This window comes from Centrocercus urophasianus, unplaced genomic scaffold (assembly GCF_019232065.1).
Source record: "Centrocercus urophasianus isolate 14NV4802_14NV808 unplaced genomic scaffold, USGS_Curo_1.0 seq_9, whole genome shotgun sequence".
In the NCBI taxonomy this organism is placed as follows: Eukaryota; Metazoa; Chordata; class Aves; order Galliformes; family Phasianidae; genus Centrocercus; species Centrocercus urophasianus.
The window spans coordinates 14,915,630-14,930,739 of NW_024885532.1; positions in this window are offsets into that span (position 1 = coordinate 14,915,630).

Here is a 15,110-nt window from a genome sequence, read left to right on the forward strand (position 1 = left end):
AGGAAAGAGCAGCAGCGTGGCCAGCCTTGGGTAGCAAGCAGGTAACAGGAAGAAGTCGCAGATCCAATCCAGGAGGAAGCAGCAACGCTCAGGTAGCAGGCCCAGGAGAGTCTGTCAGCATGCAGGCTTCCATAGTGAGGAATCTGATGGCAGACACCTTTGTTCTTCGTCAGCATTGTGGTAGAGAGCAGAGCAAGTCCAGGAGGGAGAGAGCAAGTCCAGGAGAGAGAGAGGCAGGTTGTGAGGCTTCTCATGGCAGAAACCTCTTCTTCTTCATGAGGAATCTATTGCCTCATGAATGTAGGTCCCCTTTTTATCCTTCTTCTGCCATCGTGCATTCCTGGGCGCTTGGGTTAAGAGTCATGTGCAGCCATCTTCCTCAAGATAAGATCACAGAAAAGACTGCTTCACGGCCATTAAGGTGTCACTTCTCTCTCTCTCTCTCTCTCTCTCTCTCTCTCTCTCTCTCTCTCTCTCGTCCCCTGGCCTTGTCCATCTGTGTCCCTCAGACAAAGGATTTCACAACCCTTGCCCAGGACTTGTTTGGACTTGTTCATCTGTGTCCCCAGCAAGCTTTGAGACAATGATGTAAAAGAATAATCTCTTACACTAGCCCATCTACACTCTGTGGGGCAGGGTGAGAAATGGAAAATGCTACAGTATCTAAACATTGTTCAGTAGCAATTAAGACATCAGTGTACTGTCAACACTGTTTTGGTTGAAACTCTAACGCACATCACCACATGGGATATTATAAACAAAATTAACTTCGTATCAACAAGACCCAGTGTAATTTCATATGGGACCCACATGTGTCCCAGTGATGTATTTATTTGATTTAACCCTTGGGAGATTAAGACCTCAAAATAAATCCATATTTCACATAAAAATTACAAAATCAAAGAACTGTAGATATTTGAAGGGACCTCTGGAGTTCATGTAGTCCACCTTCCCTTCTAAAGCAGATATCTCCAGACAAAAAGACTTCACAAACTGTCATGCAGCTTAATTAATTAAGTCTAAACAAAGTAATTCCAGCTTCTCCTGGATGTTAAACACAGAAGTTATCTTCCTGGATGAAATTATAAGAGCTGTTAAATATTGCTTTGATGTTCTGTGATGATGAAGGAAGAGTTTTTCTGTGTGAATGATCGAGCTAAGTGCTTAAGATCTATCAGACTTTTCACTGGAAGGCATTTTATTTTCCTTACAAAGTTCAGCATCTGTCTAAACATGTGTGCTCTTCAAAACAAGAGAAATCTCTATTATTCTGCCTTCTCAGGGCAATTAAGAAACATACAGGGAATATACACAGAGGGAAAATAAATTACAGAAATACTTGTGTAATCCTGACTTCACATTGTAAGTCAACAAAGTCATGCTGTTGAGAGACTGCTACAGAGAGTCACAAACTAATTTTTTTAATGCACTAAGCATATGTTTTGCAAAAATTATATTATCTCCCCAGTAAATATTATTTGCATGCTCCCTAATCCATTTCTTGTTTTACAAATTTCAGCTTTAACACATTTACTTATATGGCTTTATAATGTGAAGAAAACTGTGGCATTCATGTGTCAATATTGAATTCAAATATTCACATTTGTTGTAAAGCTCCTGCCCATGTGAGAAACAGAAATTTAAAAAAAAGAAAAAAAGAAAAGAAAAGAAAAGAAAAGAAAAGAAAAGAAAAGAAAAGAAAAGAAACAAGCAACAAATCTTAACTGGTATCCTCAATATTGTATTTCATACCTTTTCAATAAATTCTGCATGCATCAGTCTGAATTTTCAAAAGCCAGGCTGAGAGATCTGTGGCTCTTCAGCCTGGAGAAGAAAAGGCTCTGGGGGGACCTTATAGCACCTTTCCACTACCTGAAGTGGGCCTATAGAAAAGCTGGGGAGGGTCTTTTTCTAAGGGCATGTAGCAACAGGAAAAGGGGAAATGGTTTATACAAGAAGAGGGTAGATTTAGACGAGATATTGAAGAAATTCTTTACTGTGAGGGTGGTGAGACAGTGGAACAGGTTGCTCAGTGAGGTTGTGAATGCCCCCTTGCTCTAAGCATTCAACATCAGATTGGATGGGTCTGAGCAACTTGGTCTAGAGGAAGGTGCCCCTGCCTATAGTAGGGGGCTTGGAACTAGATGATCTGAAGGGTCCTTTCAAACCCAAACCATTCTGATTCTTCCTGCTGTATGTTTTTAATGTTTGAATCTTAGTTAGTTCTCCTTTCGGTGAATATTTTATCAATAATTCTCTTAGGCCAATATCACCTTATTAGCATTTATTCTTTTCCCTCCCCTCCCCCCCGGGGGCCCCCCCCCCCCCCCCCAAAAAAAAAAAAAAAAAAAAAAAATTCAGTAGCTATCAGATCTGTCTTCCCAGATCTAAAAGGAACAACCAGACTGAATTTGGGATCCAGTTGCCCATACTGTTAATAATAAATACTGCTACCCTATACTTTGTGAGGGTGGACTTTGAATTACTCAGAAGACTAGTATGGGAGTCCCCTGGGTTACAGTCTTAGAGAGTAAAGGGGTCCAAGATAGCTGGTTGCTCTTCAAGAAGGAAATCTTAAAGGTGCAGGAGCAGGCACCTTTAAGCCTTTTGTGCCCTGAGCTGCAAAATGAGCTGGTGGGGAAGAAGACCAGCATGGATGAATAGGGAGCTATTCTTGAGGCTCTGGGAGAAAAAGAGAATCTAACTCCTGTGGAAGAAGGGACAGGCAACTCAGAAAGAGCACAGAGAAGTTGTTGTGTAGTGAGAAAATCAGAAAAGCAAAAGCCCATCTTGAACTCAACCTGGCCACTGGTGTGAAACAAGAATGAGAAAGTCTTTTACAAATATATCAACAGTAAGAGGAGGACTACGGAGAATCTCCATTCTTTACTGGATGAGGCTGGGAATGTGACCACTGAGGATAAGGAAAAGACAGAGGTTTTGAATGCCTTCTTTACATCTGTCTTTAAAGGTCAGACCAGTTATCCTCAGATAAATCCACTCTCTGACCTGGTAGTCTCAGCTAGGGTGCAGATTAAACCCCCCATGATTCAGGAGGACACAGAGACCTACTACTCAGAATCATGGAATCACAGAATCACAGAATGGCCAGGGTTGGAAGGGACATCAAGGATCACAAATCTCCAATCCCCCTGCCACAGGCACCAACCTCCCTGTTTAATACTAGACCAGGCTGCCAAGGTCCCATCCAATCCAATCATACAAAAATCCCAAATTACGGGCACTGATCATCAGGTAAGACCCCAGATTGGTAATAAAAATAATCTTCTGCTCCCTGCCTGTGAAAATTTAGATCCAGGTACCCATAGAATAAAATGGCCTTGGAAGGTGCAGGCAGGACAAAAGTGGTGTGGCCTACTTGCACCTTGGGGGAGATTATTGGCAGTGGGAGGCTCAGTAGTCCTTCCAGTAATAGGTACATGGCCTACTGATATTGTGGTCAACACTCCAATCTTCATGTCCCCCATCGTGTCCCTATGGCAGATCAGGACACCCCCTTTGGTGCCTTATATACTTATGCAGCCACAGGCATCTGGCCAGAAGGTGTGGTACAGGTGGCCGGGACATAGAATCATAGAATCATAGAATTACTCAGTTTGGAAGGGACCTCAAGGATCATCAAGTCTAACCGCAGCCTAACCATAGTATCCTAACTCTAACAACCCTCTGCTAAATCATATCTCCGAGCACCACATCCAAACGGCTCTTAAACACATCCAGGGACGGTGACTCAACCACCTCCCTGTGGAGCCTATTCCAATGTCTAACCACCCTTTCTGTAAAGAAGTTTCCTAACATCCAACCTAAACTTACCTTGGCACAAATTGAGGCCATTTCCCCTCATCTTGTCACCTGTCATTAGTGAGAAGAGACCTACCCCACTCTCACTGTAAGCACCTTTCAGGTACTGAAAGAAAGTAATAAAGTCTCCCCTCAGCTGCCTCTTCCCCACACTAAACAGCCCCAGCTCCCTCTCCTCATAGGACTGATTTTCCAAGCCCTTCACTAGCCTCATTGCCCTGCTCTAGACCTGATCCAGTACCTCCACATTCTTTCTGTACTGAGGTGCCCAAAACTGAACACAGTACTCAAGGTGAGGCCTCACCAATGCCGAGTACAGGGGCAGGATGACTTCCCTAGTTCTGCTCACCACTCCATTCCTGGTACAAGCCAGGATGCCATTGGCCTTCTTGGCCACCAGGGCACACAACTGGCTCATGTTCAGCTGATTGTCCGTCAGAACACCAAGGTCCCTTTCCATCAGTCAGCTTTCCAGCTACACCTCCCCAAGCCTGTAGGGTTGGCTGGGGTTGTTGTGACCAAAATGCAGGACCCGACACTTGGCCCTATTGAAATTCATGCCATTAACCTTGGCCCATCGATCCAATCTGTCCAAGTTCCTCTGCAGTGCCCTTCTCCCCTCTAGCAGATCAACACAACACTCCCTCCCAGCTTGGTGTCGTGCCCAAGTACATGTCGTGCCCAAGTACATGTCCCAGTACAAGTCAAAGTGTTGACCCAGGATAGAAATACAGACTAGATCTTGCCCTGGAGAGCAGACCTTCCCCTCCTGGTACCCCTGAAATATCTGTATTACTCCCTGTGAGTCTTTGAGCCTTCAGGATCACCAGAAGGAATGAAATGGAGCCTGGCTCCAGTTCTCCTAGGCCCCATTTAAGAGTTGACTACAGTGGGAAAGGGTCTCTTCTGGAGTTTCCTCCTCTGGAGTTTTTCAGTGAGCCCAGGACATGGGTAAACATTCAGTCTGTTCTCTTTTTTTATTATAATCTGCTTTGCAAAACTCTCTTGTTTATTTCATAATTACAATATCTTTATATTCATTGATTATACACACACAAGAGTCAAAACTGTTTCATCACTTAAAACAAAATTCATGGAGTCTGAAATAAGTGTATGGGTTCTTTACATGAATGGAACTGAGAGTGAGTGAAAAGAAAAAACTGCGAAGAGAAAAATTATAAAATAATAAAAAAAAAAAAAAGGTAAAATGAAACTATAGAAAGCAATGGTAATACTAGCTTCCCTAAGAAGGAAACTTTCTGTTTCAATTTTGACCCCAAAATAGTATCTGGGAAGTGGAAAAGAGGGACTGTTTTTTTGTTTTGTTTTTGTTTTGTTTTATGAGGTTAAATAAAACTATGAGCTTTCCCTACAAGAAATGCAAGAAAGAGACCTGGCAGGTCTATTTTTTTATCTCACTTGTAAAGAAACAAACAAGAATAATAGTTAGACTGATCAGATAGGTAAGAATACTCTTGTAAATCAGACAGCTATTGACAGGGGAGTAAACTAGAGTAATCAGTAGTAATTTTTGTTGTGGAAAAGGAGATCAGTACTGTCAGTAGGAATACTGTAATAACATAGCAATACTTCATTTATGGGCAGCAACCATTTATCTTAAGCATAGCAGATAACAAATAAAAATGGCTCATGTAATTGAAGTTCAAATCTAACTGTATTATTTTGTGTTGAATAAACAAAAAGCTACATTTATGCAGCTAATATCATTTAGGGAACCTGCTTTGGAAGGCGGGTCGGTCCCGATGATCTCTAGAGGTCCCTTCCAACCCCTACAATTCTGTGATTCTGTGATTCTGTGATTTACCGTGGGGAATGATCTCTGCATTTGATATCAGCTAGTGAAGACTGGCTCTTTTGCTCAGATTTGTCTGTTTTTGTTTTTCATTTGTCTAAACCAAATTTCTCATTTTAAAAAATAGAAAGACAAGCTGATGGCACTTTGTCTGAAATGTTATAATCCTCAAACCAACTTGATGTAATTTGCATTTTCACTGACCTATGTAGTAGGCAAGTATCATGTTCTGTTATAGGTCAGCTTTTTCAGTTGGCTCACTAGCCAACTGGTTTTCCAGGTGATTTTGGAATCTTCAATATGGGCATCTGAATAAATATAGTCTTCTTTAATGTCAGGATTGACAGTGTGTCCTGCCAAACTAGAATTAGCTTAATGGAGAAGAGGAAGATGTTTTAGACATTATGCTTGAGTGATCATTATTAATTCTGTGTGATTTTTCTTTTCAGATACGTACGTATGACTGTGGTGAAAATATTATAATTTTAATTCATAGGAATGACCTCTGTTTTTTTTTTGTTGTTGTTTTCCCACCATGAAATTTTACATTCTTTATTTAAATATGCTTGATTTTATATGGAAAAAAATGCTTTTCTATTTTTTATCTTCCTTGGAGATGATTAAAAAAATTAAGCCATCTGATTAAAATATTACAATATTTGTTCTACTGGTGCGGCACTTTGATACATAGCCAATTATACTATATTGACTCAATCCTGTTCACAAATTTTCTTTTTTTAATATGAATTCTGTATTTTGTATCTCCTCTACATCAAAGGGTGTCTGTCTGGTGGATGCAAAATCTTTAATGTAGAGCTTCAATCACTTTTTGATGTGAGTTTGTTCTATTCGGCAGACTATCCTTTCATTTGGCCCCAAAGGATTTTACAAAACAGCTTGATTAATGGTGTATTTAGAATTTGTTGGGTGTGTATTAATGTGTTAGAAAGAGAAGAACTAATTACAAAAATATGTTCCCTAAAAGAAGGACAGTGAATGGAAGTACCAAATCCTGTCATGAAAAGCAGACTTGTTTAAAAAATAGTAAACAAATATTTCTTCAAATACGTAGATATCATAATTAACAAAAAGGTAATCATACAGTGTAATATTACTGCTCACTGACACTGGAAATATTTATGCATTAGGAAGTTTGATTAAAGTAGACAATTTAACAGAATAATTCTAAGGAGAAGTAGCATTGAGAAGAGTGCTTAACAGTCGTGTGTCAGAGATTTCAAAGCAAACAACCTGCCCTTGACAGATTGCTATTCTAACATATCTTTCACTTACATATCCTTTATATTGTTGAGGAATTATTTGGCCTGATTATTATGTGTAGAAAGCGAAACATTGTTATGATAATTCAACAACTAAATAAAAGGTTTTTTTTTTTTTTTTTTTTTTTTTTTTTTTTTTTTATTTTCAATTTTTCTATCATTTAAAAACACTTTATTATATAATGCTACAGTAATGTGGAGTGATTGAACATCACCGAGAAAAATAATGTTGTGTTTTGGATTTTTCTACCCACAGCCTATGTCCTTGAACAAAGAACAATAAAACAGAAATGTCATAGGAGCACTTCTGTAAATGGATTACTTGCGACAGAGCACTACAGGGAAATGTCTGATCAACACTAGTAGAAAGCAAGGCAATCTTAGAATTTTCTATGCAGGTAACAAAAAAGAGTTTTTTATTAGACAGGTGTATGGAGAGAGAAACTAATTTGACCTTTGATTAAATGATCTGATTTCCTGGCACCATCACCTACATCTCAATTATATTCTGCTAGGAGAAAAAATAAATTTGGCTATTATTTTAACTGATTCAAAAGGGCAGAATAGAAGGGTTTCAGCTTTTGCTTGCTCTTGCAGACAGTGAAATGGGAAAATGAGTGGCCCCTAGAATTTACAGCCTCTTACTTATTACAGGCTGTGACTGCTGCAAGCTCAGGGGGGATAATCAGCTTGTCAAGAGCTTGCTGCTAAGAATGCCAACATCTAATCACTTCTGTTGCTTGAGAAGACTTAGGAAACTGTGCCACTGCATTTGCATTATAAAAAGACATGTTGTACAATTGTGAAGGGAGTTTATTTAAAAAAAAAAATATGCTGTGAAATAATTCTTAAAATGATTAATTCATTCTTTCCCATGAATATTATAGAAGTTGATAGTGCTATATTGAAATGTTAGGTCAAAATCATTGCACCAACAGATACTGGCAGGAGATAAAATTCATTCATTGAGTGTTGTTTATTACTCAGACAAAAAGCCTGTGCTATACTCATGCAATAACAAAAATCAGATTAATCAAAATATTTATGTATCTTTCATAATTTCAGGATGTATAGAATCATAGCAATTGTTAGTATCTCAGCTTTGTGGTGCTGAGTATTTCGTAACTCATAGGATACTCTCTTTCACAGAACTAACCTCTAAAACAGCTTCCACTTCAAAATGGAAACCCTGTGTCACAAAAGAAAAATAAAGGCAAAAGAAATATAATCAAATGCTAAGAGGCAGAGGTAAAGTTTTAGTAAAAAGCCCCAATGACAACAGTTAGTTAGGAGATAAATGTGACAGTTTGTAAAGAGAGAGTTTCAGTGACTTGCAAAGCTCCATTGAAATGAACCCAGGACAATATTGGAACTTAACAGAAATATAATCTGTTAAAATATTATTGGGAAGTGGGAAAAAAAAAAAAAGCTGAAGAGATCTTTTAATTAGGAATCACATAGAAACTGTAGAGCCATTTGGAGGAGGTACACATAAGCAATGAAGACACCTAACATGTTAAAACATTCATGAAGGGAATAACAGTTCTGAAATAGAATGCTAATCCTAACCTGTTTATCATCAGCTGCTACACAAACGTAAGCAAAGAGAGGATGAAAAGCCTTAAGGAGGATGAACACTGTGAACACTGGATGGTGAGATCAAATATTAAACACAATTAATACACCTGATATAGACCATTCAAATATGAAAGCTAGGAGTATGAGAATTATCTAAGTGTTGGCCAGATGTTGCATTTCTTGAGGAAACCTATTATGCCAGAATATAAATTGACATGCAATTAGTTGATAGCAGGTGTTATTTTTCACTGATTTAAAAAAGTTCACAAATAAATATTAGAGAAGCTGACTCTTATTAAAAGAAAATAATAAATTTGATATAGAATCATAGAATCATAGAATCATAGAATCACCAAGGTTGGAAAAGACCTAAAAGATCACCCAGTCCAACCGTTCACCTATTCCCAATAGCTCCTACTAAACCATGTCCCTCAACACAACATCCAGTCTTTCCTTGAACACCCCCAGAGTCGGTGACTCCACCACCTCCCTGGGAGCAAATATAGAGCAAATCTTTGTAGTAATAAGGAACAAAATAACAAAATAACAAAATAGCATTATCCCTCTTTTCCAGATACAGAAATGCATGTATCAAGTTCTGTTTCATCTAGATTTTATTAATTTTTAGATTTTAGGTAAATTTCAGAGTATCTATAAGCAAGACACAGGATAAGTTGCAGTGAAGAGAAATTGGTGACAAAACAAATACAGGATATTAAAAATATATATTCACTACGATCAGATTCAGTCTGTCATAGAAAAGCAAACAAAGCTAGAAATCAAAGAATATCATTGTCATGGACGCAAATATTGGAAGCAGAAAAAGTATCTGAAATAAGGTGATACATATCAGTTTGCACACAATGTCAGGCTGCACAGCTATGTGTCTTTCTGACGCAGCTACCTTATCTTCAAAATCTTGTCATTTACAGAGATGCAGCAAAATTAATCAAAGAGATTTTACATAAATTATTTGGTTTGTATAGTTTCAAAAACAATGCAATTCCTTATACTTAATAAAGATGATAGGCAAAATCTAGAATGGGGGTATAGCTCATTTCCTATAATATTAGAAGGTCAAGCACTCTCAAAATCCATCTTAAAGTCCCCTGCAAAGTTTATTGCATGGTAAAGTTGGCTCAAGAATTTTTCAAGGTAAGTCTAGTTGTAATCTTTTTTGTATTGTAGTATCATAGGAACATAGAATGGCTTAGGTTGGAATGGACAAGGGGAGGGAAAGAAAGAGGAGAGGAGAGAGGAAACAAAGTAATTATTTCACTAATTGTTAAATTTAATTAATGATTCATTTTCTCCTTGAAACGATCAGTGAAAGTCTGAATAATAAAGCATAAACTAACAAATTAAGTGAAATAATTGAAAGAGAAGGGTGATTGGCTAGTAAAGACACATAACTATAATAAATCAAACCAAATGAGAATGGCAACATTTCATACCACTTCTTCCAAAGTATATTAATAATAAAACTAGACTAGTCAGATATTTCATTCTAGAGCCTATAAAATTTTTTTGGTTTTGGGCATAAGCTTGGGATAATTTTACTTTTTCTTTAAATCAATAACAGTCAATTATATACTGTTACTCTGAGTGATAGTGAATGTAGGTCATGAATCTTAAAAGTGATGGATCATTGAACATTTACAATTTAATAACATCTTTGAAAAACTCTTCAACTCTTTGAAAGGCTAGATAATGCAGGACAAGGGGAAATAGTTTTAAGTTGAGGAAGGTAAGATTTAGGTTGGGTGTCGGGGGGAAATTCTTTACAGAGAGAGTGATGAGGTGCTGGAACAGGCTGCCCAGAGAGGTTGTGGATGCCCTGTCCCTGGAGGTGTTCAAGGCCAGATTGGATGGGGCACCAGGTAGCCTGGTCTAGTATTACATATGGAGGATGGTAGCACTGCCTGTGGTGGGGAGATTGGAGATTCATGATCCTTGAGGTCCCTTCCAACCCTGGCCATTCTCTGATTATGTGATTTGAAGAAGATTCATAGAACTCTGAGAACTTAGGCAAGCCCTTGGTATCACTAATTTGCACCTCCCAGGAGATTACCAAAGCTTGTAATGTATTTTTAATGTGAAAACAGCAAGTAGGGGTGAAAAAGGGGCCTGAAGCTGATTTCAACTCTCAATGAGTGAAGTCTCCTGGAACTGACTCTCAGAAAACTTTAACTGCAGAAAATTCTCATAATAATGATAGCATTTTGTCTATAATATGGGGTCTACATAAGGAAAGAGTGTAGAGGAAGTGGACTTGTGGGTAATGGTTGATGCTTGGCTGAACATGAGCCAGGAGTGTCCCCAGGTGGCCAGGAAGGCCAGTGCTATCCTGGCTTATATCAGAGGGGCAGCTAAGCTGGTAAAACTGGGGCATAGGCCTTGTGAGGAGCGGCTGAGGGAGCTGGGATTGTACAGTCTGGAGAAAAGAAGGCTCAGGCGTGACCTTATCACTCTCTGTAAATACCTGAAGGGAGGTTGCAGTGAGCTTGGGGTCAGTCTCGGTGATAGGAATAGAGGGAATGGCCTCAAGTTGCACTAAGGGACATTCAGACAGGGTGTTACAAAATGTCAGTTTTCTGACAGAGTGTTCAGGAACTGGAATGGGGTGCCCAGGCCCGGAGAGGTGGTGGAGTCACCAACCCTGGAGGTGTTCAAGGAATGTTTGGATTTGGTGTTGAGGGATACGGTTTAGTGAGAACTATTGTTGATAGGTGGATGGTTGGACTGGATGATCTTGTAGGTCTTTTCCAACCTTGGTGTTCTGTGATTCTATTCTAAATTCAAATTATTACTAGTGCAACATTAAAATGCCTTTTTTTTTTTTTTGCTTCCGTATTAACATGTTCTCTTTAGAAAACCTAAAGAATTTCATGTCTACAGATTTTATTACAGATGTGTTTTAAATTGTACTTCAGTCTCCAAGACCAATAACACTTTTCTTCAAAATGTGCATTGAATCAGCAGTGTTTTAAGTACACTTGCATTACCTGGTTTAGGGAACCTGCTTTGGCAGGGGTGTTGGACTCAATGATCTCTGGAGGTCCCTTCCAACCCCTACGATTCTGTGATGCGTTCCTGCATTTTCAGGATGTTCTAAAATCAAACTGACCTCCAAAGCAGTAACCAAATTTCAGGACTTCCCATCCAACAAAAGCCTGTGCATTCAATGTAATGTGTTCTTTTTTTTTTTTTCTTTTTTTTCCCCTCAGAAAGAGGGAAAAAAAACTATACATTAACTGGTAGACTCATGTGAGTAGTACAGGTAGTCAGTAGTAGTGTAGGATTGCCAAATGGTTGCTGTTTAAAAAAAAAAAAAAAAGACGTGTTATAGTTGATGACTTATCATGATGAAAATCAGTAACATAGGGGTCTTTATGGTTGTGTGAGATCTCTGCTGTGAATATCACCTTACTATTTCTGTATGGGAACCAGACTTTTGAAAATACCTTAGGTTTTTGTTTGTTTCCAGAATGATGACATACATTCAGATTTTTCTCCCCTGAAGGTAGAAGTGAAATAATCATATCATTCATTTTAATCTAGTGATTATGACTGAATTATGTCAATTTACAGACTAGGGAAAAAGTTCTGTTAAAAATGTTCAATCTGTTATTGTTACTGTTACTCCTCAATGCTAAGTATTTCCTTTTAGTTCTCTTACAAAGTACTGAATAAAAGATAATTTATTTTCACTGCTAAGATGTAATGCATATCTTCTTTTTAATGTGCCAAAATCATGATCTCAGTCAGTGACTTGCCTAGGAAACACAGTTACACTAGTTGACTTGTATTTCCCTAGGTTGACCATTTTTTCTTTTCCAATAACACTGATTTTTGTATAGCCCTTTCACAGTCTGCACAACTTCTCAAAGATCTCTGTATAATAACACTGGAAGTTTCTTTTCGCTTAAGGATTGGATGCGGCCTCCTCGGTCCCACGATCTGGAGAGTTGAGTAGTCTCAAGTAATCCTTGATGTGATCACCATTCACTGCCACTGGTTTTCTTTTCTGAATGTTTTCCTTAAGTGCAGGGGTCTTGGAAAACACTAAGAAGACAGATGAGCTCAAATTAGATTTTAAGAAACATTGTGTAGTGAATGCAGTATAACAGATTGCCCAGAGAGACAATGGGTGGTATTTAAATCTTAATTTGATAAGCAATATGATTTGCATTTGTTGGACCAGATGATATTCCTTCCAGGTTCAATGGTTCTATGATTTATACAGATAAAAATGATGCAAGCCCTTCTTGTCTCTCAGCTTTTATTGAGGCTAGCCAACTGGAATTTGTATTCCTCTTTTATTGCTTACACATCTAGAAACAAGTCCTTCAGAAAGGGACAACAAATTAGTGATGTAAGTGCACTTTACTTAGCTATGTTGAGTGCTAGCTAACTGTGCTGTGTTGCAGAACTGGAATTCAAAAATTTGCTATCAGGTGAAAAAATACTTTAAAGGAAAGTACAAAATTGTCATATACAAGACAAATGGAACCATTCTAAAGACTATATTCTGTCTGAGGATGTGCATATAGAAATTCATACCTATCCATGCGTAAATCCACACTAAGCGTTTCAGAGAATTTCAACAGGCTTACCAGAATCATTTTAGAATAAAACATTTTATCTTAAAGACAGAAAGGTGTAATGTTCCCTGTCTCTTGTTTTGTTAATTCAAAATTCAGACTTCTGCTTATTCAAAATGAGCTGAATATTTGGGAAGATCCTTACAAGAATGTGGATTTGTGAATAAGGTGGATTGCACTCTTGCGGTTTTGTTTTTTTTTTTCTTCTGAGAATCTACTTATTTTCATGAGAAAATGAGAAAAAATAGCTTCACTATACGTTTGATGTATTTGAAAACACAAATCCTTTGCAAAGGAAGTGTTTAAAGGATGCAGAAATAATAGTGAAACTGATGTATTACAGTTACAAGCCAAAAGCTGTTCATAACAGTTCAAAGAAAGATTTCTTTTTATTTAGTGTCCTTTACAGTGCTGAATAAACTCATGTGAACCTAGAGACAATCTTGAACCATTTCATGCAAACCCTATTTGCTGGATTACAGCTGTTAATGATCTGTAAAAGGAAAGTCAATTTGCCCCTTGATAGAGATTACTATACCAAATGTAGCAAAAATCTATGTGAAATGTGAAATGTTAGCTATTCTGTGGGGATGGATACTATTAGTGTGTACAGTTTCTTTCCCTGTGAAAAGAAAATAGGTCTGTATTCTTCTACTTACTTTAATTAATTAAAATTAAAGACACAGAAAGTAAATTGCTTTGTGGACTTCTTTTTTTTCCTGCTGTTTACTAATGCAAATATTATTTATAAATTGGAGTGCACTGTTATATACAATTTAGGGTTCCTTTCAGCTGTATTTCTAAATGTAGTTCCTGCTGTGTTTCTGAGCAGACCAGTAATCCATTTAAATAAAATAAAAAAAAATAAATTAAAAAAAAAAAAAAAAATAGCTGCTATAAATGGAAAAGTGTCAGGTTCAATGATTTTCTAAGGGACTGATGATGTTCCTGCATACTTTGCTTGGATTGCACTTCATTTAAAACTTTTTTTTTTTTTTTTTTTTTATTTTTTTTTTTTTTTTCTAAGTATTCTGTGATTCTAAGAATGCAGAATGGTTGGAAGGGACCTCAAGGACCATGAATCACTAACCCCCCCACCATAGGCAGGGCCACCAGCCTCCATATGTAACACTAGACCAGGCTGCCTGGAGCCCCATCCAATCTGGCCTTGAACACCTCCAGGGACAGGGCATCCACAACAAGTCTGGGCAGCTTGTTCCGGCACCTCATCACTCTGTAAAGAAATTCCTCCTGACATTCAACCTAAATCTTACCTTCCTCGACTTAAAACCATTTCCACTTGTCTTGCTATTATCTTGCTTTTCAAAGACTTGCCTCCACTCCTGTTTATAGACTCCCTGTAGGTACTGAAAGGCTGCGATGAGGTCACCCTGCAGCCTTCTTTTCTCCAGGCCAAACAAGTCTAGCTCCCTCATCCTGTTTTCATAGGACAGGTGTTCCAGCCCTTTGATAATCTGTGGCCCCTGCTGCTAGAGCGCACTGCTGGTTTATGTTCAGTTTTTCATCCACCAGGACCCCCAGGTCCTTCTCTGCAGGGCTACTTTCAAGCGCTGCACCTTCCAGTCTATATACATGCCAGGGATTCCTCCAGCCCAATTGGTGACCTTGCAGTTTTCTGTGTTGAACCTCATTAGGCTCACCTGGGCCTACTTTTCAAGCCTGTTGAGGTCCCTCTGAATGGCATCCCTTCCTTCCACACTAGACAGTCTTTAATATTGCAATGCAGATAATTCATGAAAAAAAAAAAAAATTATTGTGTTTCTCTGTTCTCATATTATCTACATACAGATTTTAATGCTTATTTATTGTATATTATAAGGAAATCTTGAGGTAGATGAGTCCACAATATTTTCTTGCTGAGAGCACTTTGAAATATACTGAAATAACTTTTCATCTTCAAAGCTAAATTATATTTGAACACAAGAAAAAAATCTATTTTCCTAATAAAGAGACTTGGAGCAAGATCATAAAACAGATTGCTCAGGAAGACTA